We start from the raw sequence: 22,952 nt of genomic DNA, 5'->3' as shown, positions 1-22,952 counted from the left end.
AACATATATATATGTATATGTATTTGTATGTTTCTAATTCCCTGCAGCTACCCACCGGCCTTCTGCCACCAGAAGGCCACCAGAGCGGTGGAACTCGAATGCTACCGAGTAGAGTTCAGCGTTAAGAGGAACACGGGAAATTCACAAACTTCAGGCCGCGGTAAAATATGAGTGGGCGCCCCTGAGGAATGAGGCTGCGGCTTTATCCCGGGTGTCAGTGTTTAATGGGGAGCTGGGATGCGGACAGGCCAGGCCATCCGTGAAGGGCAGTGGGACGCCGGCGTGAAAAGCCAACTTGGTTCCTCCGTGATCAAGATAAGAAACCTGTCATTTCTCTCATTCACCGTGTCAGCCTTGAGCTCCCCGGAGCGGACTCACCTCGGGGTTGTACACTCCATCGATCAGGAAGATGGACAGACCCCGTAAACCGCCACGGAGGAGGGAAGCCGTTAACGCTAATCATTTCTGCCGCAGCAGCACCTGAGATACACTTTCCGGGGAACAGACAAAAGAAGACACACTCCATCAAGGTCGATTTAGTTTTCTATTTTTCAGCATTAGCGGCGGTGCCTTGAGCATTTATAACTGCGGTTCTCAACCTGTGGGTCGCGGCCCCTCTGGGGGTCGAACGACCCTTTCACGGGGGTCGCCTAAGACCATCGGAAAACACGTCTATAATTACATACTGTTTTGGGGGTTCATCGCTATGCTTGAATGATGTTCCATGTGTCACAATGAAAATACATCCTGCATATCAGATATTTACATGACGATGCATAACAGTAGCAACATTGCAGTGATGAAGTAGCAACGAAAATAATGTTATGGTTGGGTCACAACATGAGGAGCTGTATTAAAGGGTCGAGGTATTAGGAAGGTTGAGAACCACTGATTTATAAGATAACGGGCCAGCCCACCCGCTTAAGAGTGGTGGTGTGGGGGGTGGGGGGAGGGGGGGCGGGGGGTGCTATTTGGTTCCTTCAAATTAGAAAATTAAAATGCCAACCCCAGGTACACGGCATGTTAGTTAGAAAAACCAGCCTGCCGGTTTCTGGCAAGAGAGAGCCTGGGAATGAGAAAATTTTAAACTCGGAAAAGGTCATCAAAGTGATCGCAGAAAGACCTGGAAGCGTCAGTATTTCTAAGCGCTGTTTCCATCTCCGGCAATTAGAACAGATTTGTAACTGTCTTTAATGGGGTAAAAAAAACAACAACAACAATTTTTTAAAATAATATGAAAGTGTAAAACAGCTAGGAGTGTAAACTCAGGGAAATAAGGAGGAATCGTTTTTAAGTAATACTTAAAACACCAATTTAAGTGCAGATAGCATTTCATAACATCGGCTGTCGTCAAACTGCCTACATTTATTTTTTTTACTGTACCCTATGTATAAGAAGTGCCCCAAGTTTTCTGTGTATTAGTTCTAAGCGTTAGAAAAGAATTACCTGTAAATGTAAAATAAATCTCACTCCGCCTATGAACCAGGAGGTCGCGGTTCGATTCCCGGTCTGGGCACGTGCCCGGGTTGCGGGCTCCATCCCCAGGGTGGGGCGTGCAGGAGGCAGCCGATCCGTGATTCTTTCTCATCATGGATGTTTCTCTCCCTCTCCCTTCCTCTCTAAAATCAATACAAAATATATGTTTTTTAAAAAAATAGAAACTCGCCGAAACCGGTTTGGCTCAGTGGATAGAGCGTCGGCCTGCGGACTGAAGGGTCCCGGGTTCGATTCTGGTCAAGGGCATGTACCTGGGTTGCGGGCACATCCCCAGTAGGGGATGTGCAGGAGGCAGCTGATCGATGTTTCTCTCTCATCGATGTTTCTAACTCTCTATCCCTCTCCCTTCTTCTCTGTAAAAAATCAATAAAATATATTTTTAAAAAAATAGAAACTTAAGGGGAAGGGGGGGGCACCACGCTCTCCTATTTCTTCCCCGCATATCCCTGAAAGTTCTCACTGAGCTAGAAGTCCACCCACAGTGTCCACCCACCGTCTCAAAGGCTGACTGACACCTAGTCGGTTACCTGGACATCGACTGTCCTCGTCTTGCATAGCGCGCTACTCGCTGCCACAAGATCCATCTTCCGTGAAGTGGTGATGCGTCCTTTCCTGGCGAGACAAAGAACGAAGGTGCCTGGGACCGGACCGGGACCCGGGACGTGACCTACTCGGGGACCAGAATGGTATCAACAAGGCTGATGGATATACTCACAGGCCTGGCTCCGCATTTACATAATCCTGTCTGGGCCTCGGGGCGGGAGGCGGGCGGAAGAGGGTTCGCTTTAGGCTGTGAATGGGGATGCTGAGGCTCTCAGGGTGCCCAGGTGAGCGGCCTGGCCCCTGAGATTATGTTCCTTCCGACGCCGCCGCCTTAGACGGACACCTCCTGACTCTTCACGCACCGGCTTCCAGATCACGCGGCTGGGGAGGTCTCGGGAAGGCCAGGCTTGAGGCGAGCATTGCGCTGGGGTGAGCTCCTGGGGTTGGGGTCTCCATCCGTGTCCAGTAACCCTTGTTCTCTTCCGTCCTGCGAGGGCCACACAGGTACACGGACGGGGGACGGTCGATGGCTGGGTGCCCTGCTGGGTCTTTTTTTTCTTCTTCTTCTTTTAATCCTCACCTGAGGATATTTTTCCATTGATTTTTAGAGGGAGTGGAAGAGAGAGGGAGAGACAGAGAAACATCGATGCGAGAGAGACACATCGATGGGTTGCCTCCTGCACGCACCCCGACCGGGGCCTGGGCCGGGGAGGAGCCTGCAACCACATGCCCTTGGCCGAAATCGAACCCGGGACCCTTCAGTCCGCAGGCCGAGGCTCTACCTGCTGAGCCAAACCGGTGAGGGCCCCGTTGTATCTCTTGTATGGTCCCCTCCCCACAAATCCTCCACCTGGTTGCTGGGAGACGTGCCTTCTCCCCCTCAAAGACTGCTAGGGGACCGCGTCCTCCAGTAGCCTTGTCATGAGCACCGTTTCCTGAACGGCTGTGTGCACTTGTTTATTTTTAAACCACGCTCCTGCCCTGCAGGCAGCCGGCGTGGCTCAGTGGTTGAGCATCGACCTCTGAACCTGGAGGTCAAGGTTCAGTTCCTGGGCAGGCCGCACGCCCAGGTTGCAGGCTCCGTCCCCAGGAGGGGGGCTTGTAGGAGGCAGCTGATCCATGGTTCTCTCTCATCATTGATATCTCTCTCTCTCTCTCCCTTCTTCTCTGAAATCAATAAAAATATTTTAAAAAGAAAAAAAGGAGGAAAAAGGTGTAGAAAGATACACAGGGAAGTGGTCACTGGTTTCCTGGTGGGAAGGCTGGGAGGGAGAGCAGGTGAGTCAGACCCAGGTGAGACAGCGGCAAACGATTCCCGGCAGGATCCACGCGAGAGGGGGGAGAGGCGGCCCCTGTAGCAGGTTGCCATGGAGACAGGAAACAGAACCTGCAGGAGGCCAGGACTACGTGTCAGATGGACACACGGAACCTCGATGTGACTTGGGGATAAGACAGGAGGGGTTTCCCTTCAGTCCTATGATTTGAATATGAAGACTACAGCCCTGGCTGGTGTGGCTCGGTGGATAGAGCGTCGGCCAGCAGACTGAAGGGTCCCGGGTTCGATTCCCGGTCAGGGCACATGCCCGGGTTGCGGACTTGATCCCCCGTCGGGGGCGTGCAGGAGGCAGCCGAGCAATGGTTCTCTCTCCTCATTGATGTTTCTATCCCCCTCTCCCTCTCCCTTTCTTTTTTAAAAAAATATATTTTATTGACTTTTTACCGAGAGAAAGGGAAAGGGAGAGTTAGAAACATCGATGAGAGAGAAACATCGATCAGCTGCCTCCTGCACGCCCAGACTGGGTGTGTACCTGCAACCAAGGTACATGCCCTTGACCGGAATCAAACCTGGGACCCTTCAGTCCGCAGGCCGACGCTCTATCCACTGAGTCACACCGGTTAGGGCCCCTCTCCCTTTCTGAAATTAAAAAGAAAAAAATCTAAAGCGTCATCTCACCTCTTCTGGGTCTGGCTGTGAGTCAGGGGCCCCAGGAACCTGCATTTCTGCACGCACATGCACACGCACACGCACACGCACATGCACACGCACACGCACACGCACACGCACAGGCACGGCTGTCCCTGAGTCTCATCACCTTCAGGCGGAACTCCAGCTCCACCACAAACTAGTTCTGTGGCCTCAGGCAGGGGACTCAATGGGCCTGCACTTCTGCTTCCTCTTTGCAAACAGAGATAAGAATGGCAGGAAGGAGGAGAGCCTGAGCAGACACCTGGCCCCCAGCGAGCGTTTGTCATGTAAAACGAAACAAAGTGGGAGGTTTAAGGGACAGTCGAGTCTGTAACCTTAGGGAGGCCGAGCTGGCCTCCTTGGAAGATGAAATCCGTTCACGCTCGTATCCACGCTCAGGCCGTAGCCAACGGGCTGTCGGGGCGCCAGTACGTGAGGAAGGACTTCAGGACAGAATTTAAAGAGTTTGGGCAACAAAAACGGTCCTCTAACAACCAAAGAACTCACATACTTATAGGCATAACCCGTGGGCACGGGCAAAAGGGGAGTGAAGAACTGGGGGGGAAGGGGAGAGGGGGGAGGGGGGAGGGGAGATCTCTGTAATACTGTCAACAATAAAATATATATTTTAAAAAACTGTCATCTAGAGCTTTGTTGCTCATCCTCACCCAAGGATATTTTTTAAAAATATATTTTTATTGATTTCAGAGAGGAAGGGAGAGGGAGAGAGAGAGAGAAACATCCATGATGAGAGAGAATCAGGGATCGGCCGCCTCCTGCACGCCCCACACTGGGGATCGAGCCCGCAACCCGGGCATGTGCCCTTGCCTGGAATCTGGACCCACAACCCTTCAAGAACATGGCTCTCATCCCTGAGCAAAACCGGCCGGAGCTAGCTTTTGTTTTTCCAGCTGATTGGCCAGATAGGACAGACAGACGGAATGCCATATAGAGGGCTGACCATGTTACAGGCCTGTGCTATAAGAGTTGCAACATTAGCCCGGCCGGCGTGGCTCAGTGGTTGAGCGTCGACCTGTGAACCAGGAGGTCAGGGTTCGATTCCCGGTCAGAGCACAGGCCCGGGTTGCAGGCTCCATCCCCAGTGCGGGGCGTGCAGCAGGCGGCCGATCCGTGATTCTCTCTCCTCATGGATGTTTCTTTCTCTCTCTTTTCTCTCTGAAACCAATTTTTAAAAAATTTATTTAATGTAAAATATAACAAACAATGACATGGAAGAGACTGTGACGTGAGCAGCATTTTGGGGTTATCAGTAAGACATCGTGGGGGGGACCTCCAGGGGCCAAGGGGAAGATTTCATGGGGGAGGGACCGTGAAGAATTAGCGGGACTTGGACCGACGGGGGCAGAGGGGGCGGCATTCCGGGCACCCGGAGCGCGGTAGCCACCACGGGAGAAGGTCAGCGAGGCCCCCGCCTGTGTGGACATTTCTGTCCTGCGCTGACGGGTCGCTCGCTCCCCTGAGTCTGGTTCCCTCTCCTTGAGCCGCTCCTCTAAGGCTGTACTCTGCAGTCGGGGCCATTTTAAGTCCAGACGTACCACCGCCCCAGCAGGAACTCAGGGGCTCCCCGTGGGCCCCACGGCACAGCCCGAGGTGAGCTGGGGGTCTGCGGGGAACTCCGGCGCCTGTGCGTCCCCCTGAATTAAAACATGCGGAGAACCGGGTCCGTCACGCGGAAGGTGGGGTGACGTGTGGTCTCGGGGGCAAAGGTTCCAGGGCTGGAGACGGGGGCTGGGCTCCGTGTTAACATTTAACCCGCTGCAAATCCGCGCTCTGTTGCAATTCTCCTAATGCAATAAGGCCCCCCCCCCCCGCCTCCCCCGGGCCTGACTATAGTAGGTGCTCAATAAACATGAGCAAAAGGACAATCTCTCTTTTTTTTCTTCCTTTCAAAGAAGTTTTATTGATTTCAGAGAGAGGGAGGGAGAGGGAGAGAGAAAGAGAAACATCCATGAGGAGAGAGAATCATGCACCGGCTGCCTCCTGCACGCCCCACGCTGGGGACCGAGCCCGCACCCCGGGCCTGTGCCCTGACCGGGAATCGAACCCTGACCTCCTGGTTCGTAGGTCGACGCTCAACCCCTGAGCCACGCCGGCCGGGCCAGATCTCTTTATTCACGTGGCTGTTGTGCCCACGCTGTAAGCAGAGCTGCTTGCATGTTACATCAAAGGTACCGGGACGCGCCGTTCTATGTTGACTTCATATCTTTCGTGCCCAACATACTGAGGGGCCGTGTTGCTCTCCATCCCCAGAGTCCTTTTCACACGGTATCTTGTTGGATCCTTACGAGAGTCCAGAGGGATGAGCAGGGCGGACACTACGCATTGCTCCCATTTTGCAGGTCGAACCACTGAGGCTCATTCACCAAGGTCAGGAGACGTGTCCAAGGTCGGGTTCAGATTTGCCCCCCTCCCCCTCCCCTCGTCTACTTTGGGCACAGGTCACCCCGCTCCCGGGGGTCAGCGCCTTTCTTTTTCACTCGTCCTAACTAACCGTGCTTGCATCCGCTGTATTCATGTGGCTCCGTTTATGGGCCTGCTGGCTGTGGCCCTCTGTCTATATCTGTCGACCCACCTATCTATCCAGAGGGGGATACGTATAAACAGAAGGCAAAACAGCAGCCCTGTTTCGTGTTCAAGTGTTAGAAACGTTTTCTAGAAAATTCTACCAAGAGGGCATGGGTTTAAGCTTCCTGTGATGCTAACGGTCCTGGATATATCACAGAACATTTAGAGAAAACCTCTGGCTCGCCCGGCTGGCGTGGCTCAGGGGTTGAGCGTCGACCTAGGAACCAGGAGGTCAGGGTTCGATTCCCCATCACAGCAACAGGCCCGGGTTGCGGGCTCCATCCCCCGTGTGGGGCGTGCAGGAGGCAGCCGATCCATGATTCTCTCTCATCATTGATGTTTCTCTCTCTCTCTCTTTCTCTCTCTCTCTCTCTTCCTCTCTGAAATCAATAAAAAATCTATATTTAAAACAAACCAACCGAAAAACCCCTGGCTACGTACGTGGTACCTGCAGATTCTTCAGAAATCACACCTCGTCTTGGCTGGACGTGGCTCAAGGCCTCCCTCGGGTGTCGGTCGTGCTAATTGTACTCGCGACGTACATACAACGTCGTCCCGTCCCCTCCGGCCGGCCGGCGGCTGACGGAGGGCCGGCCTGGCGTTCCTTTCGTCGATCACAACAGCCATCCGACGGGTAGCTCATTCCAGGGGCCGTGGTCGTGGGAACGGCCACCGTCCGCCCCTTCTGGAACTTTCGGGGTTCCTGCCGCACCCCCGCCGCGATGTGTTGCTGATGCGGGGATGATGGACCCTGTCAGCGACTAACGAATGGCAGATAAAAAAAGCCACCCGCGGCGTCCAGGCACTCCATTAGCTGCCGTGTGATTAAATTACGGTAACACCGCCGGCGATAAACCTTTATGGAACCTTCTGGACCGTGCCTCGCTGCTCCTAACTATACTATTATGTAGAGCGCAGATATTTCCCGGCAAGTCGCCGGCCATCCATCAGGGGGGCGCTGACTGCCGGCGCGGGGTGGAGAGTACATGCATCTTGCCTTTGCCATGAATAAAACCTCTCGCCTCTCATTACTTTATGACAAGACACAGAAATTCACTTTGCTTTTCATTTAAGCGCCCGGCTTCCGTTTATGGATGTATATGCCTTCACGCTTTCATTCCCTCCCCACCCTCCCCACCACCCCCTCCGCCGGGCTCCGGCCGCACGTAATAAATGATTATAAATTTTCACATGTGGCCACCTCACTCTCGGCCCGGCTCATGCTTAATGCACCAAGTTGCAGAGCGGGCAGGTGAAGAAGAAGGGAGGGAAAAAAAAAAAAAAGAGAGAGAGACACACACACACAACAACGCGCAAACACTTTTTATTTATGGTGTTGTCCTTGGTAACGGAAATTTCAATGCCCTGAAATGAAAAGTATGATTAAAGGGATAGATGTCCTCACCGGAGAGCGGAGGGCAGCCTTCTATTTCCCCCGGAAAATATATAATACTTTTTTGACATCAATTTCATAGAGAATAGACATGGGCTAGTCATCGGAGGAAGTTGGGGGTGGGGGGGGGTGGGAGCGACACAAACGCGTTTCTAACTTCGCGAAGGTTCCCTCTGATCGCTCGCCCGAGAAATAGCAGCGGCGGCTCCGGCTCCGGTGGGCGCTGTGGTTTGGGGAACGCGTGGGCGCCGTGAACCTGTGCGGAAAGTAGGCAAAGGTGGGGTTTGGAAGAGAGGGGCCATCTTTTTGTTCTGGGAAACGGGCGACGTGGAAAACGACTGACTTTTCCTGTTTCAATTACTTGGAGAAGTGTTTTTATTATTTTAAATCTGTGTGTGGCCGAGAGAGAGAGAGAGAGAGAGAGAGAGAGAGAGAGAGAGAGAGAGAGAGGAGAGAATTAAGAAACACGGGACGACTCAGAAGCCCTCATAAATAAACATAACTTCTTGTGCAGGTCCCCAGAATTACCATTAAGCAAAAAAAAAAAAATGCCAGAAGAGAAAGGAGGAGGTGGGACAGGAAGTGGACAGGAGGGGAGATGGACGGCAAGGGGCCACAGCATGGATGGCTCATTGATGTTAAAGGCACAGCAAAGCCCGGTCGGCCTGGCTCAGTGGTTGAGGGTCGACCCATGAACCAGGAGGTCAGGGTTCGATTCCTGGTCAGGGCACATGCCAGGGTTGAGGGCTCCATCCCCAGTGTGGGGCGTGCAGGAGGCAGCCGGTCCATGACTCTCTCTCATCATCGATGCTTCTCTCTCTCTCTCTCTCCCTTCATCTCCGAAATAAATAACAATACATTTTAATCAATGCACAGGGAAGATCTTTGAAAGATACCACAGGTGGTTTTGCACAAATGAAAAGAAAGGGACTTATTCAATTTTTAAAAAATATTATTTTATTGATTTCAGAGAGGAAGGGAGAGGGAGAGAGAGAAACATCCATGATGAGAGAGAATCATGGATCAGCCGCCTCCTGCACGCCCCCCACTGGGATCGAGTCCCCAACCCAGGCCTGTGCCCTTGACTGGAATCTAACTTGGGACCTTCCAGTCCGCAGGCCGGCGCTCTATCCACTGAGCCACACCAGCCAGGGCAAGAAGAGGACTTTGAAAGCCGTCGGACCCAAGTCCACCGTCCTTTCGTTTCTGGGAAAACATGCTCCTGAGGTTTGGGCTAAAAAAAAAAAAAAAAAAAAAAAAGCCGGAGTCTGTGCAGCATTTGGGCAGCCGCACGCCCTCCCTCAATCCCGGCCCCACCAATGCCGCCTGACACCTGCCTCCCGCCCCCGGCGGCCGCGGGGCCCTGAGAAACACATTACGTCTCATGTCAGCCATAAAAATAACAGCACGGATTCTAACCCAAACACAATTACCCGGTAATTATCATTTAGACGTCCGCTCGAATCCTTCTCAGAGCCGCCCTCGCCTCCCTCCGCCCCACCAGGGCCAGACGGTTTAATACCCGCGGCCGGGCCAGGCGCGCTGGAGGGTCTGCTAAACCTCCCTCCCACCGGCCGCCCGCCCGCCCGCCCGCCCGCTACGTCGGACCTGGACCCGGCGCTCTGGGCCTCCCGTCCGGCTCTGGGCGCCGAGCGCTCACAGCCTGAAGTTGGACGCAAACAGGGAACATGTGCAGCCGATTAGGGGGGGGGCGGCCCAGGGGTCAGGGGGTCGAGAACAGCGCCCACGCTCTCTTTCAACTTGTTAATGTCTCTGACCCTTTTGTACCAAAAGAAAGAACAGAAAAACCACTTTCATCAGACACTCGACACACACACACACGGCGCTGGGGCCGGGCCGTGTCGCGTCCCGTAACCGTGTTTGGGTATCAATTACGCACATCAAGTTGAGACGCCGCAGGCCTGCCGTCATGTTCGGGCAATTAAATCGGAGGGGCTTTGGGCGGGCCCTCCTGGTTGGGGAGACCCCCCTCTCGCTCCCCTCCCTCCTCCTCCTTCTCTCTCTCTCTCTCTCTCTCTCTCTCAAGCAACAACAGACAAGGAAGCTTCATCAAACATATCCGAGATCTCTTTGCTCCTCCCAGGAGCCGTGAAGCCGTGTGCCCTCCGAACCCTGCCTTGTTCCCACATATCACACGGCACAGTCCCACGTACACGTGCCCAGACCGTAGCCGAGCACATCTGTGGAAACTTGGTTCTATTATATATATTCTTATTGATGTCAGAGAGGAAGGGAGAGGGAGAGAGAGAGACACATCCATGACGAGAGAGAATCACGGACCGGCTGCCTCCTGCACGCCCCGCATTGGGGATCCAGCCCGCACCCCGGGCCTGGGCCCTGAGCGGGAATCGAACCCTGACCTCCCGGTTCACAGGTCGACGCTCCGCCCCTGAGCCACGCCGGCCGGGCTCTACTGGCTATTTTTGATGCCGTAAAAGTTTAACTTCCAGAGAGAAGACAGTGGTCACACAGGCACTGGTTAAATTTACTACGAACAATACTCCATGTTTCTCTCTCTCCCCCCCCTCTCCCTTCCTGTCCGAAATCAATAAAAATGTATTCAAAAGTCAATAAGGAAAACAGAAGAACCCCCCCCCCACCCCGCCTCCGACAGCCATTCATTCCACAGAGTCGCGTCCCCACAGAGTGCAGATCACCTACAAACCCACGAGGGGTGCGGCATCTGCGCTAAAAGCAGTGACGCCCTGACCGGTGTGGCTCAGTGGATGGAGCGTCGGCCTGCGGACTCAGGGGTCCCGGGTTCGATTCCGGTCGAGGGCATGTACCGTGGTTGCGGGCACATCCCCAGTGGGGGGTGTGCAGGAGGCAGCGGATCAATGTCTCTCTCTCATCCATGTTTCTAGCTCTCTATCCCTCTCCCTTCCTCTCTGTAAAGAATCAATAAAATATATTTAAAAAATTAAAAAATAAAAAAAAATAAAAGGAGTGACAACGAGCCAGGCCCAGGCTCGCTGGAAGCCCCGAGGGTCCGGGGTCCGGGCAGCGAGGAAGGAGGGGTTTCGGGGTCTCCCTCCCGGGCCAGGCGCGGGGGGGGCGGGGGAGGGAGGGGGGGGCGCTGGCCTGAGTTATGGCCCCGCCTCGATCCGCCGCCCACCTGAAGCCACCGGGCTTCTAAGGCGGCGATAAAGCTCTTTGCATTAGGAAGCCGCGCACACCCACGTTTTAATGAACTGTTTTCGCACGGGTCATTGGGCATCTCCGGCTCCTGCAGTACAAATCACCACCACCCCCTCCCGCCCTCCCCTGCCAGCCCGCTCCCCACGCCTGTGCTTTCCCGGTTTTCAAATGCAAATGGCTACCCAGGCCAGGGAGGTCCCGCACAGACGTGCCCCGTGGAGCCTGGGAAAGTCTCCGTCCCTGGACCGTCTCTCCGAAGGGCGGGGATCTCGGACACGGTCAACCTCAAGTTCCCAAACCCCAGGCGAAGGCGGTCGTGACAGTCAGGGACACGCCTGAAAAATAAGCCAGGAGGTCAGGGTTCGATTCCCGGTCGGGGCACAGGGCCGGGGTGCGGGCTCCATCCCCAGTGCGGGGCGTGCAGGAGGCGGCCGGTCCATGATTCTCTCTCATCATGGATGTTCCTCTCTCCCTCTCCCTTCCTCTCGGAAATCGATAAAAACATATGTAAGCCCTGACAGGTTTGGCTCAGTGGGTAGAGCACCGGCCTGCGGACTAAAGGGTCCCGGGTTCGATTCCGGGCAAGGGCACGTACCTGGGTTGTGGGCACATCCCCAGTAGGAGATGTGCAGGAGGCGGCTGATCGATGCTTCTCTCTCATCGATGTTTCTGACTCTCTATCCCTCTCCCTTCTTCTCTGTAAAAAAAAATCAATAAAATATATTTCAAAAAAAATTTAAAAAAACATATTTAAAAAATACTACTAATAATAAGCCCCTCTGAGTTGGCACCCCGCGTTGCCATGGTTTTAGGCAATGAATGACAGCGTTTGCGGAAGGACCGGGTCCCCAAATCACCATGAATCAGGGCCGGGGCCCCCTGCCTGCCATCTCTCTGAGTGACCCGAAGGCTGGCATGAATTATTGAGCCCAGTTCCGAGGCCGCAGACGTCTCCGCGGAATAATTAAGCATCATTACTGACAAACACGCGCGCGCCCACGCCCACCCTTAAAGTGACACTAAATTATACAGCGCGGGGTCCGTCTTCCGAGAGCCCGATGGCACCGCGTGTCGTTTTACGATGAGCGATGGGCCCCTGGCACATCATTTAATAACGGATGCAAATGAGAAATGAATACTTAACAAGCCGAGCCGCGTTTTATGGCCTCGCCCGCTCTCCGGCCAGGGGGAGGCCTGCCTGACGCGCCCCCCTGTCCCCCCTCCCCGCCCCCCCGTGAAAATATGGTGTTGTCCCCCTGTCGCTGGCCTTTGAGATAAATTCATGTGTCAGCCCTTTAAAATCCAGGGCAACAGGTGGCATCCAACGTGCGACGGTTCGCGGCCCAACCGACCGTGTCCTAATCCAATAATATTTACGGAGGCGTTGGACTCGGCGAATCATTCCGGGGGGCCAAGATTTGGGAATGTTTGTTTTCCGAGTGGAGTGGAGGATGGAGACGCTCGCCGTGGCCCCATAAAGATGGTATATGGCGTCCATATAACCGGAGTATTAAAAAGATAATGAATTTGCTATTCATGAGCCATTAAGTTGTACCTCCTCCCCCCGCCCACCCCGAAATAAATTGTATATCATTACACACCTATCAATACACCCGCCCTGGGCTGGCATCCTCCGCACCCACCACCTTCCCCGAGATGTATGTGCAAGCCACGTTTGGGGATGCGCAGAGATAAATCAGCATTTTTAAAAATATATATTATTATTATTCTTTTTTTAGTCCTCTCCCGAGGTTTTTTACCCCATTGATTTTCAGAGAGAGAGGAAGGGAGAGGGAGAGACAGAGAGAAACACCGATGTGAGAGAGACACATCGATTGGTTGCCTCTCACATGCCCCCGACCAGGGCCGGGAGCCCACAACCCAGGTACGTGCCCTTGACCGGAATCGAACCCGGGACCCTTCGGTCCGCAGGCCGACGCTCTAGCCACTGAGCCAAACTGGCCAGGGCTAGCATGATTTTTTAATTCTGGAAACCTTTGTTTGTTTTGAACACAAGGTATGAAATGGTGCTTCCCCCACGCCCCCGCCTTTAAGTTCTCCTGGGATTCAACATCCAATATCTATTCTCCGCCTGGCAATCGATCCATACAAGGGACCAAGAGAGAGAGAATTCCAGCCCGGCCCGCGTGGCTCAGTGGTTGAGCGTCGACCTAGGAACCAGGAGGTCACAGTTTGATTCCTGGTCAGGGCACATGCCCGGGTTGTGGGCTCGATCCCCAGTGTGGGGCGTGCAGGAGGCAGCCGATCCATGATTCTCTCTCATTGTTGATATTTCTCCCTCTCTCTCTCTCCCTCTCTCTCTCTCTCTCTCCCTTCCTCTCTGAAATCAATAAAAATCTATTCTAGCCAAACCGGTTTGGCTCAGTGGATAGAGCGTCGGCCTGCGGACTCAAGTGTCCCAGGTTCGATTCCGGTCAAGGGCATGTAGGTTGGTTGCAGGCACATCCCCAGTGGGGGGTGTGCAGGAGGCAGCTGATCGATCTCTCTCATCAATGTTTCTGACTTTCTATCCCTCTCCCTTCTTCTCTGTAAAAAATCAATAAAATATATTTAAAAATAAAAATAAAAATCTATTCTAATAAAATAACACCCAGCCACTCCGAGTGGATGGAGGAGAGAATCCACACGTAGACTCCGGGTTTCCTGCAGGAAGGACCCCGAGTTTCAGACGGACACCCGGTCCCTGGGCCCGTGAGCCCAGCGCCGCCCGCCGGCCGCGGGAGGAGGCCGCCCTGAGCTGTCTCCACAGGCGCCTGGAGACAAAGAGGCCGCTCCCCGCCCCCTCCCCGGGAGCCGGGACCAGCGGCCAGGAGAGCATCCCTCCCAGAGGCAGGCGAGTGATGGCTACGGCCCTGAGCCTCCTCCTTCCTCCTTCCCGTGGGCCCCACCGTGACACTTCACAGACCCCGGCCGCGGCCGAGAGCTGCCCCGCGCGCAGAAATCCAATTGAGAGACACCCGAGGGGAACCGCACGCACAGATGTCCCGGCCTCGGTGAGCGCACGCGGCACCTGAACAGGGAGAGAGTGTGTGTGTGTGGGGGGGGGGGGTGCCTCTGGGGCTCAATCGGCCATTTCCCCTCTTCCCTTGACACAGACACCGCTGAGGTCAATCAGGCCGTCCACGCTCCCTCGGCCCAATCCCCAGCCCCTTGGTTCGGATAAGATGTCAGAAGTGTGGCTGCGAAGGGAGGTCAGGGGATGCGATGGCTCCACGGGGTTTTATTAAAGCGTTTCCGCCCCATCGCAGGCTCTGTCAACGCCAGTCTCGTCGTCCTTGGAAACTATTTCTAACAATCAAGCTGCCCCTCTTACGTTGAGCAGGTGTGACGATCGGATGGGATGCCACCACTTTGGTGAAATATCATGAAGAGCCGGGCCGGCGTGGCTCAGGGGTTGAGCATTGACAAGTCGACCCATGAACCAGGAGGTCACAGCTCGATTCCCAGTCAGGGCACAGGCCCGGGTTGTGGGCTCGATCCCCAGTGTGGGGCGCGCAGGAGGCAGCCGGTCCACGATTCTCTCTCATCATGGATGTTTCTATCTCTCCCGCCCTCTCCCTTCCGCTCTGAAATCAATACATCAATAAAAAAAAATTAAAAAGAGCTGTATTTTCTGCTCTGGCTGGTGTGGCTCAGTGATTAGCGCATCAGCCTGCACACCAGAGGGTCTTGGGTTCGATTCCTGGTCAAGGGCAAGTACCTGGGTTGTAGATTCAATCCCCGGGCCCAGGGGGGCACATACAGGAGGCAACTGATCTCTCTCTCTCTCTCTCTCTCTCTCTCTCTCTCTCTCTCTCCTCTTCCCCTCTCTCCCCACCCCTTCCACCCTCTCTAAAAAAATCAGTGGAAAAAATATCCTCCCGTGAGGATGAACAACAAAAAGAGTTGTATTTTAGTCTTACTTTTTAAAATATATTTTTATGGATTTCAGAGAGGAGGTGAGAGGGAGAGAAAGAAACATCAGCGACGAGAGAGAATCATTGATCGGCTGCCAGGCATGGGCCCCGACTGGGAATCGAACCGGGACCTCCTGGTACATAGGTCGGCCCTCGACCACTGAGCCACGCCGGCCGGCCGGGCGGGGCTGTAGTTTTTGAAAACACCTCAAAGCCGGCATCTGGAGAAGGTGACAGGGGACAAGGACTTGGGGAGGGAACTGGGAGAAGCATGGGAGGGGGAGCCAGAAGCCCCAGGTTGGGGGCGGCCAGGCACCGGCTGAGGGGGGCAGTGGACGGGAGACTCTGGGGGCGGGGGGAGGGTTGGGGATGTCCTGGTTGTGGGGACCCATCGGGCTCCTATATTGAGGACAAGCTGACAGCCACAGCTCACCTGGGACCCCCACAGCCCAGGAATCCCCGCCCCTACGTCTCTCCCTGTCCCTGATCGCCCCCTGGTGGAGGCATCTGCTATTGGAAAAGGAATTCCTCCCACACACAGGCTGGCAAAGCCAGGGGACTCGGACATGAGGCTGATTCTATGGCCTTTCCTGTCATTTTTAACCTCCCCGCCCCCCGTGGCTGCATGCACATGGGTGGGGTGAGGGACTGATAACTGGGTGGGTGTCTCTTAGGCAACAAAGACGGGCCTCGGTCACAGTGGTCAGCTCTCAAGGCGAGTCCTACCCTTGACCATCGTGTTCAGGACACTGTCCAGGGAGGTCTCCGTGACCCCGTGACCTCCGATGAAATCACCTGCAGCCGGGAGGCGACGGAGCACCTGCGTTTCCAACTCCGCCTCCCAGGAAGCAGGGCTGTGAAACACCAACCTGACTGGGTAGGTTCGCTGCAGAAATCCATCTAAGACGCTGTGTCTGCGGCTGGGCTGGCGTGGCTCAGTGGTTGAGCATCGACCTGTGAACCAGGAGGTCACGGTTCGATTCCGGTCAAGGGCACAGGCCCGGGTTGTGGGCTGGATCCCCAGTAGGGGGTGTGCAGGAGGCGGCCGATCCATGATTATTCTCATCATCGATGTTGCTCTCTCTCTCCCTCCCTTCCTCTCTGAAATCAATGGAAAGTACATTTTTAAAAGCCACGTCTGGCCCAGCCTGCGGACTGAAGGGTCCCGGGTTCGATTCTGGCCAAGGGCACAGGCCCGGGTTGTGGGCTCGATCCCCAGTGTGGGGCGTGCAGGAGGCAGCTGATCCATGATTCTCTCTCATCATGGATGTTTCTCTCTCTCTCTCTCTTTCTCCCTTCCTCTCTGACATCAATAAAGAAATAAAAATAATAATCTTTAAAAAGCGCACATGAGCTCTCTATTAAACTCCCTCCATACCGGCATCCTCTCTCTGTTCGTGTCGAAAGTCATGGGGCGCCAGGAGGGAGAGCGATCCCTTCGGAAAATTGCCGCCACCTGTTTCCAATACAGCACCCGGCCCGCCCGCCGGGGCGCGCACGCCATGCCCGGGCCCCATCCGGGCGCGGCTGGGAAACAGACATGCATTTTTTTAAATTTTTTTTTCCTCGCAAATTACTGGCATGTTTAAAGCCCACGGTTGATTGACACACGCTCTCCCGTAATGAAGGTAATTACAAAGAATAACAACCCGGGCGGCTCTGCTCAGCGTCAGCGGCCGCCCCGCGCGCACCGTGCGCCCCGAGCTGTCAGGCGCGCGGCTCCGCCACCGGCCGAGCGTGAGCCGGACGCGCAGACGAGAAACAGATTAATGCGCGCCAACACTTCGCTCTAAACACTTGTTGGAACCGATCAGAGCTGCCGGGGCTGAAGGGAGTGATCCGAGGGGGGAGGTTTGCTCGGGGAGACCCCCCCCCAAAAAAAAACACAGCCCCGTGGGGTTTAGGGGGGGAAGAGGGGAAGTACGCAAGCGCGCATGGGCCTCTCCGTGGCGACCTCTGCGCGAAGCCCGCGTCCCACGGGCGGGCATCTGTCGCTTTTGCTAAAAATCTCTGCTGCGCCCTTTTAAAGAAAACGTTTTTAAATTGATTTCAGACAGGAAGGGAGAAGAGGGAGGGAGACGTCGAAACATCAGTGATGAGGGAGGCCCTGGCTGGTGTGGCTCAGTGGATAGAGCGTCGGCTTGTGGACTGGAAGGTCCCGGGTTCGATTCCCGGTCAGGGCACAGGCCCGGGTTGCGGGCTCGATCCCCAGTGTGGGGCGTGCAGGAGGCAGCGGATCCATGACTCTCTCTCATCATGGATGTTTCTATCTCTCCTCCTTTCCTCTCTCTGAAGTCAATACAAATATATTTTAAAACAATAATAAAATAGGCATTTTAATATACACTGAGTGGCCAGATGATGGTGACCACCCCATCAGTGCTTCATGGACACTTCAAAAAATACTGGATATTGAAAACTTCCTAAGCAAATACTCTCAAGGTTTTATTATTTTAAAATAAATATATATATATATACACACATATATATATTTCATTGATTTTCTACAAAGAGGAAGGGAAAGGGATAGAGAATTAGAAATATCGATGAGAGAGAAACATCGATTAGCTGCCTCCTGCACACCCCCCACTGGGGATGTGCCCGCAACCAAGGTACATGCCCTTGACCGGAATTGAGCCCAGGACCCTTCAAGTCTGCAGGCCGACGCTCTATCCACTGAGCCAAACCGGTTAGAGCTATTATTATTATTATTATTATTATTTGCATAACTAATTCACTTCATTGTATTGATGGGGCGGTCATCATAATCTGGCCGCTCAGTGTATATTAATATACATAATTAGTATATATTAAATCGCAGGTAAAATGCAAGTGGGCGGACAGGGAACATTGAAACAATCCCAGGCGCCCACCCTGAGCTTTGTTGTCGTATGTAATTGTGGGGCCTTTCACTCTGGAGCAGGCTGGGTGGTGGGGTCATGTTTTCTGTGTGTGGGGGGGGGGCGGGGGGCATGGAATCATGGCCCCTCGTTAATGGACTGGGGCTGTGTTTGCTTTTGGGTGGCATGCGGCGTTGGGAGACAGCGCCTGACACCCGGGTGATGGCAACATCAACAAACAGGGGAGGTTAAAGACGAAAGCGGGAGGGGGGCCGGGAATCTGCATTTTTTACATTGAAAACCAGAGGGAAACATAGTGAATGGACGCGGGGAAGATGAAAAATGTACATTTTAGAAATTAACTTTCTCCCACGGGCAATACATTTCTGGGATGCTGTTTGAAGGAAGGGGATGGGGGGGGGGGGCGTGTGTGGGTTTTACAGCGTCTCTCGGAAAAGTGACCGGCTGGTTTCGTGTGAGGAGCCTGGAGGCGTGAGTGCCTTTAGTCAAGTCCTATTCTGATTGATTGATTGATTGATTGATTGGAGAGAGAAACATGGACGTGTTGTTCCACGTACTCACGCATTCACTGGTTGCTTCTTGTATGTGCCCTGACCAGGGATCAAACCCACAACCTCGGTGTAGTGAGACGAACCCTAACCATTGGGATACCTGGCTGGGGTATCCCAATGGTTAGGGTCCTGTTTTAATAACTCAACTGACAAGCATTTCTTGGAAAATGTTTCCATGCCCCAGTTTTGCTCATATCTGCGAAACAGCTGCTAAACGCCCGCTGTGCATCTCCCCCCCCCCCCAGCCCCCCGACTTGGAGACCACGCATTAAGACGCCCGCAGTCGGGCCCTGGCTGGCTTGGCTCAGTGGATAGAGCGTCAGCCTGTGAACTGAAGGGTCCTGGGTTTGATTCCCGGTCAGGGCACAGGCATTCCCTCCGGTGAGTTTTCTGAAACCTACCAAAGGTGTGGAGAAGGCGTCTGGCCGGTGTGGCTCAGTGGTTGAGCGTCGACCTAGGAACCAGGTTGAATTTCTGGCCTTTCTCATAAGCCTGCCACCCGGGCCTGGGCCCTGACCGGGAATGGAACCCTGACCTCCTGGTTCCTAGGTCGACGCTCAGCCGCTGAGCGACTCCGGCCGGCAGTGATGTTTTCCTATACGGCAGCAGCGTCCCTGTCTAAGGAATTCCCACTCGACCCTTAGCTCCCTGGAAAAGCCATTTAGACACGGATTAAACTAAACAACAAACAAAGCAAGACCCGGCTTCCAGGCCAGGCTGGACAGGCTTCTGAGAAACGCCAGAAATTCCCTGCTGGCTCTCCATGACTCAGGACGCCTCCATATGAATGCCCCCCCCACACACACACACACAAACCAGGAGAAAAATGAGAATTTACATCCGCAGCCTCCAACGGGACCCATGTGCACGGGGAAGCCAGGAAGCCACTCCAAGGGCCCCGGTGACTCAGAACCCCGAGTTGCGTGGGCGCACACTCATCATGCAACACATCATCAGTAACTGCATTGTTCCTGTGGCGCCCCCCGCCCCCCGGGGGGAAATGGATGTAAAATGTCACCAGAGAACTTTTCCAGAGAGTTCGCAGCGGTTCTCAACCTGTGGGTCGCCTGAGACCATCCTGCAGATCAGATATTTCCATGACGATTCATCACAGTAGCCACGTGACAGTGCTGAAGTCGCCATGGAAATGTTTTTATGGTTGGGGGTCACCACAACATGAGGAGCTGTATTGAAAGGGCCAGAAGGTTGAGAACAGCTGCTTTGGTTCCTTGTGAACTTGGGACTTGAGCCAGAAGCCGGGGAAAGCCACTCTGGCCGGATTCCTGTGAGGCGCTGCCCTCCAGCGGCTGACATGCGCATTACAGCGGAAGAGGAGTCTCCCCTTTGTCCCTCAAAATCTAGGTTTTACCTGGCAAACCTGTGACCGTCCCTTCGCCAGGGTTCCCACGGGCGATAGTGACTCCAGGTGACACACCAGCCACAGAAGAGGGGTCTCTGGGGGTCACAGAACACAATGGCGGCTGCACCTGTGTTTATGGGATGCAGCTCCACACACACACACACAGAGATCACACACGGATCACACACACACTCACACGGATCACACATACACACACGGATCACACACATGCACGGATCACACACATGCATGGATCACACACATGGATCACACGCACAGATCACACATACACAGAGATCACACATACATACACGGATCACACACATACATGGATCACACATACACACGCGGATCACACACATACACAGATCACACATACACACACACATCAGCGAGGCAATGCAGGGGCCGGCGCCACGTGACCCGTCCCTGGGGTGCACGCAATCTATTTTCAATTAAGCCACTCGGACGCCGTGAACATGCCTGTGCCTGGACTTCTGCCTCTGAAGTGGCCCACTCCCCTCCCTGGTGGGTTTAAGGCATCGACCGATCCCCCCCTTCTAATTGCTCTGACAAGGAAGTGCGTCGTCCGTGATGTCCAGTACCGGTCACCAGGGAGAGCGATTACCCGCTCCCCATCTTCCCCTCTGTCAGCCGGGGACCTTCGGGGGCCTTCCTCCCCGGGCGGGGGGGCGGGGGGGAGACCGCCGGGCAGGCAGCCGAGAAGGGGGGGCGGGGGAGGCGCAGGGGGGACCAGATTCAATCGTACGGGCTGAGGAACTCCAGCCCTAACACCGTCCTGAGATCGGGCACCGCCCCCTCAGCGATGCGGACACGCGGGGGAACGGAGGCGGACTTGCCTTCCCGGTGTCAGACCCACTGGCCGGGACGTTACATCCAAGGTCAAGACACGTGAATGAGAGCGGATCCCGGCCTGAGAATCAACGGGACGCCCAGGGCGACAGGCTGGAGCCCCCACGCCCCACGCCCCACGCCCCCCGCGATGCGCCTGCCTCGCCCGCAGCCACCTGGGCAGGTCTGAGCTGTTTTCATCAGAAAAAGAGCGAACTCGCCGCGTCCTGCTTCACATCAACCCGGCCCCGGAGCTGCCTGGACTCACCGGCTCCACGCGTCCAAACCCGCGGAGGGGGACCCCAAAGCACCCGCGTGTGGCTCCCTCGGACGTGCCCAGCGGCGTGTTGCCCCCTTTGTCCTGTGGGGAGCCGTTTCCTGCCGGGACCAGGTGGTTTCTCGGACCTTCTACGGCCCGGGGGCCAGAGGTTCCCCACCCCTGACCTAAGACAGGCAACAGGCTAGCAGGCACTTCAGCAGAACTAAAGGGTTGACACCAAAGTACCCGGTTTGCTGGCTGTTACTCTGCTACTCCCGTGACCCGCCTGGTGGCTGCAGCGGCCTCCCAGGCCCGTGAGGAGCTGCTCACCTGCACCCGCCCGGCCTGCTGCACCTGCTCACGGGTGTGGGGGGCCCCGCCTGACCCTCTCCGTTGCGGGGGGGCCTGTCAGCGGGGCCATTAAGGGGATGGCGCTGATGAATGACAGACAGCACGTTCTCACAGCCCCCCTGTCCCCCAGGACCTTAAAGTGCAGGGGCGGCCCCTCTGGGCCGAAAGCCTCGGGGTTAAAGGTCGCAAAGGCCAAATGCACTGCAGCCCGGAGTTTTTGTTTGTTTGTTTTTAAATATATTGTTATTGATTTCAGAGAGGAAGGGAGAGGGAGAGACATCAGGGATAAGAGAGGATCATGGATCGGCTGCCTCCTGCACGCCCCCCACTGGGGATCGAGCCTGCCACCCGGGCATGTGCCCTTGACCGGGAATCAAACTATGACCTCCCGGTTCAGAGGTCGATGCTCAACCACTGAGCCACACCGGCCGGGTGCTATATAGCAAATTTGAGTCAGGAATAAAGCGAATAAAACAAAACAAAACAAAACATTAAAACCTTAGGCCAAGAGGCAGTCTGCAGCCGACAGGATGTGGTAAGAGTTCTCTCCGTAGCGTTTATTGGGCACATGATTCCAGCAGCAAGTACCTTTCCCACCGCGCATTCACACACTGCATGGCAATTTATTTCGAGTATAAATACGTAAATGCACAGCAATTTACAAAAGACCCCAAGTGGCTTCTGACCTCTGAAGTCGTGAGGCAGCAGAAGGTAAAGGTTAAATCCTGAACGTGAAGTTAAAAACCGCACCACCGATGCTCTAGCAAGTTCGCCAAACAGGTAGATGCTTCCGGAAACGTCCTCACGGGGACAGAGCCCGAGGGGCACCCGGCAGGGCACTGCCTACAAGCACACACACACAGCACGTCGAGGGCACAGCCCACACGCCAAGAGTTAAATACGAGAAAGAGAGCAGATTCGCTGCCGGCACCACCGCAAAGCCCCCGGAGAGCCGGCGAGGCCTCCGCACGTGGTGACGGCGTGGCCAGCGCGCTCACCAGCTGCCCCGACCGGGGAACGGGACGCTCAGGGGCGAGGCCCGTTCCCGAGGGCCGCCAGCCGGCACGGGCACCTGCCCGGGAAGCGGTGGGAGAGGACGGGCTGTCGGGACGCCCCCGGCGCCGCTCCGTGTCACCGCGGGGTCCCAGGCGGCCTGTGCGACCGCACGCTGAGGCACGAAAGGTCAGTCGGGGTCCCTTACGGGAGAGCCCGGGGGACAGCCTGTCACTTAATGGTGGACACGATGGTGTGTGTTTTGTAAACTGGGAAAAGGCACATGGACCCTCCATCTCCACCAGATCCCGTGCAAACCAGCCGGACCCCCCGGGAGCTGAGCTGGCTCTGCGCTCGGCCTGCGGGTCTGGAAGGAGTCGCTCGGCCCCGCGCTGGGACAGGCACAGGAAGCTGACCCGCTGTGAGCGGGTCCCTGCGTCGCCGGCTGCGATCTGGACAGACACCGGAGGACGCCCTAGAGCAGGCGGCAGGCCCGCCCTCGGAGCCCAGGCTCTGCCGCTTATAAACGCGCCGGCAACTTCCCACCGACCTTGCGGGAGAGAAGGCAGCGGGCCGCTCGGGTCTCTGTTCGTCAGAAGCATCACCGTCTCGAACAGGCTCACAGGCCAGCAGGCAGGTACCAGCGTCTGAGACTCAGCGAGAG

General features: G+C 55.3%; 1 long non-coding RNA gene and 1 other non-coding gene across 2 annotated transcripts in view; one reads left to right on the top strand and one right to left on the bottom strand.

The window, feature by feature from the left end:
* Positions 1–9,071, bottom strand: part of LOC132222617 (uncharacterized) — a 256,549-nt gene extending 247,478 nt beyond the window's left edge. The window contains exon 1 of the long non-coding RNA XR_009450269.1: positions 8,917–9,071. This is a non-coding gene — a long non-coding RNA (uncharacterized LOC132222617). The remainder of the gene's footprint in view (positions 1–8,916) is intronic.
* An 8,094-nt stretch (positions 9,072–17,165) lies between these two features.
* Positions 17,166–17,244, top strand: TRNAH-GUG (transfer RNA histidin (anticodon GUG)). Its single transcript has one exon. It is a non-coding gene; the product is annotated as a tRNA-His (tRNA).
* The last annotated feature ends 5,708 nt before the right edge of the window (positions 17,245–22,952 follow it).

The sequence above is a fragment of the Myotis daubentonii genome, chromosome 20 (genome assembly GCF_963259705.1).
Source record: "Myotis daubentonii chromosome 20, mMyoDau2.1, whole genome shotgun sequence".
Classification (NCBI taxonomy): domain Eukaryota; kingdom Metazoa; phylum Chordata; class Mammalia; order Chiroptera; family Vespertilionidae; genus Myotis; species Myotis daubentonii.
This window is presented reverse-complemented; position numbering and strand designations above follow the sequence as displayed.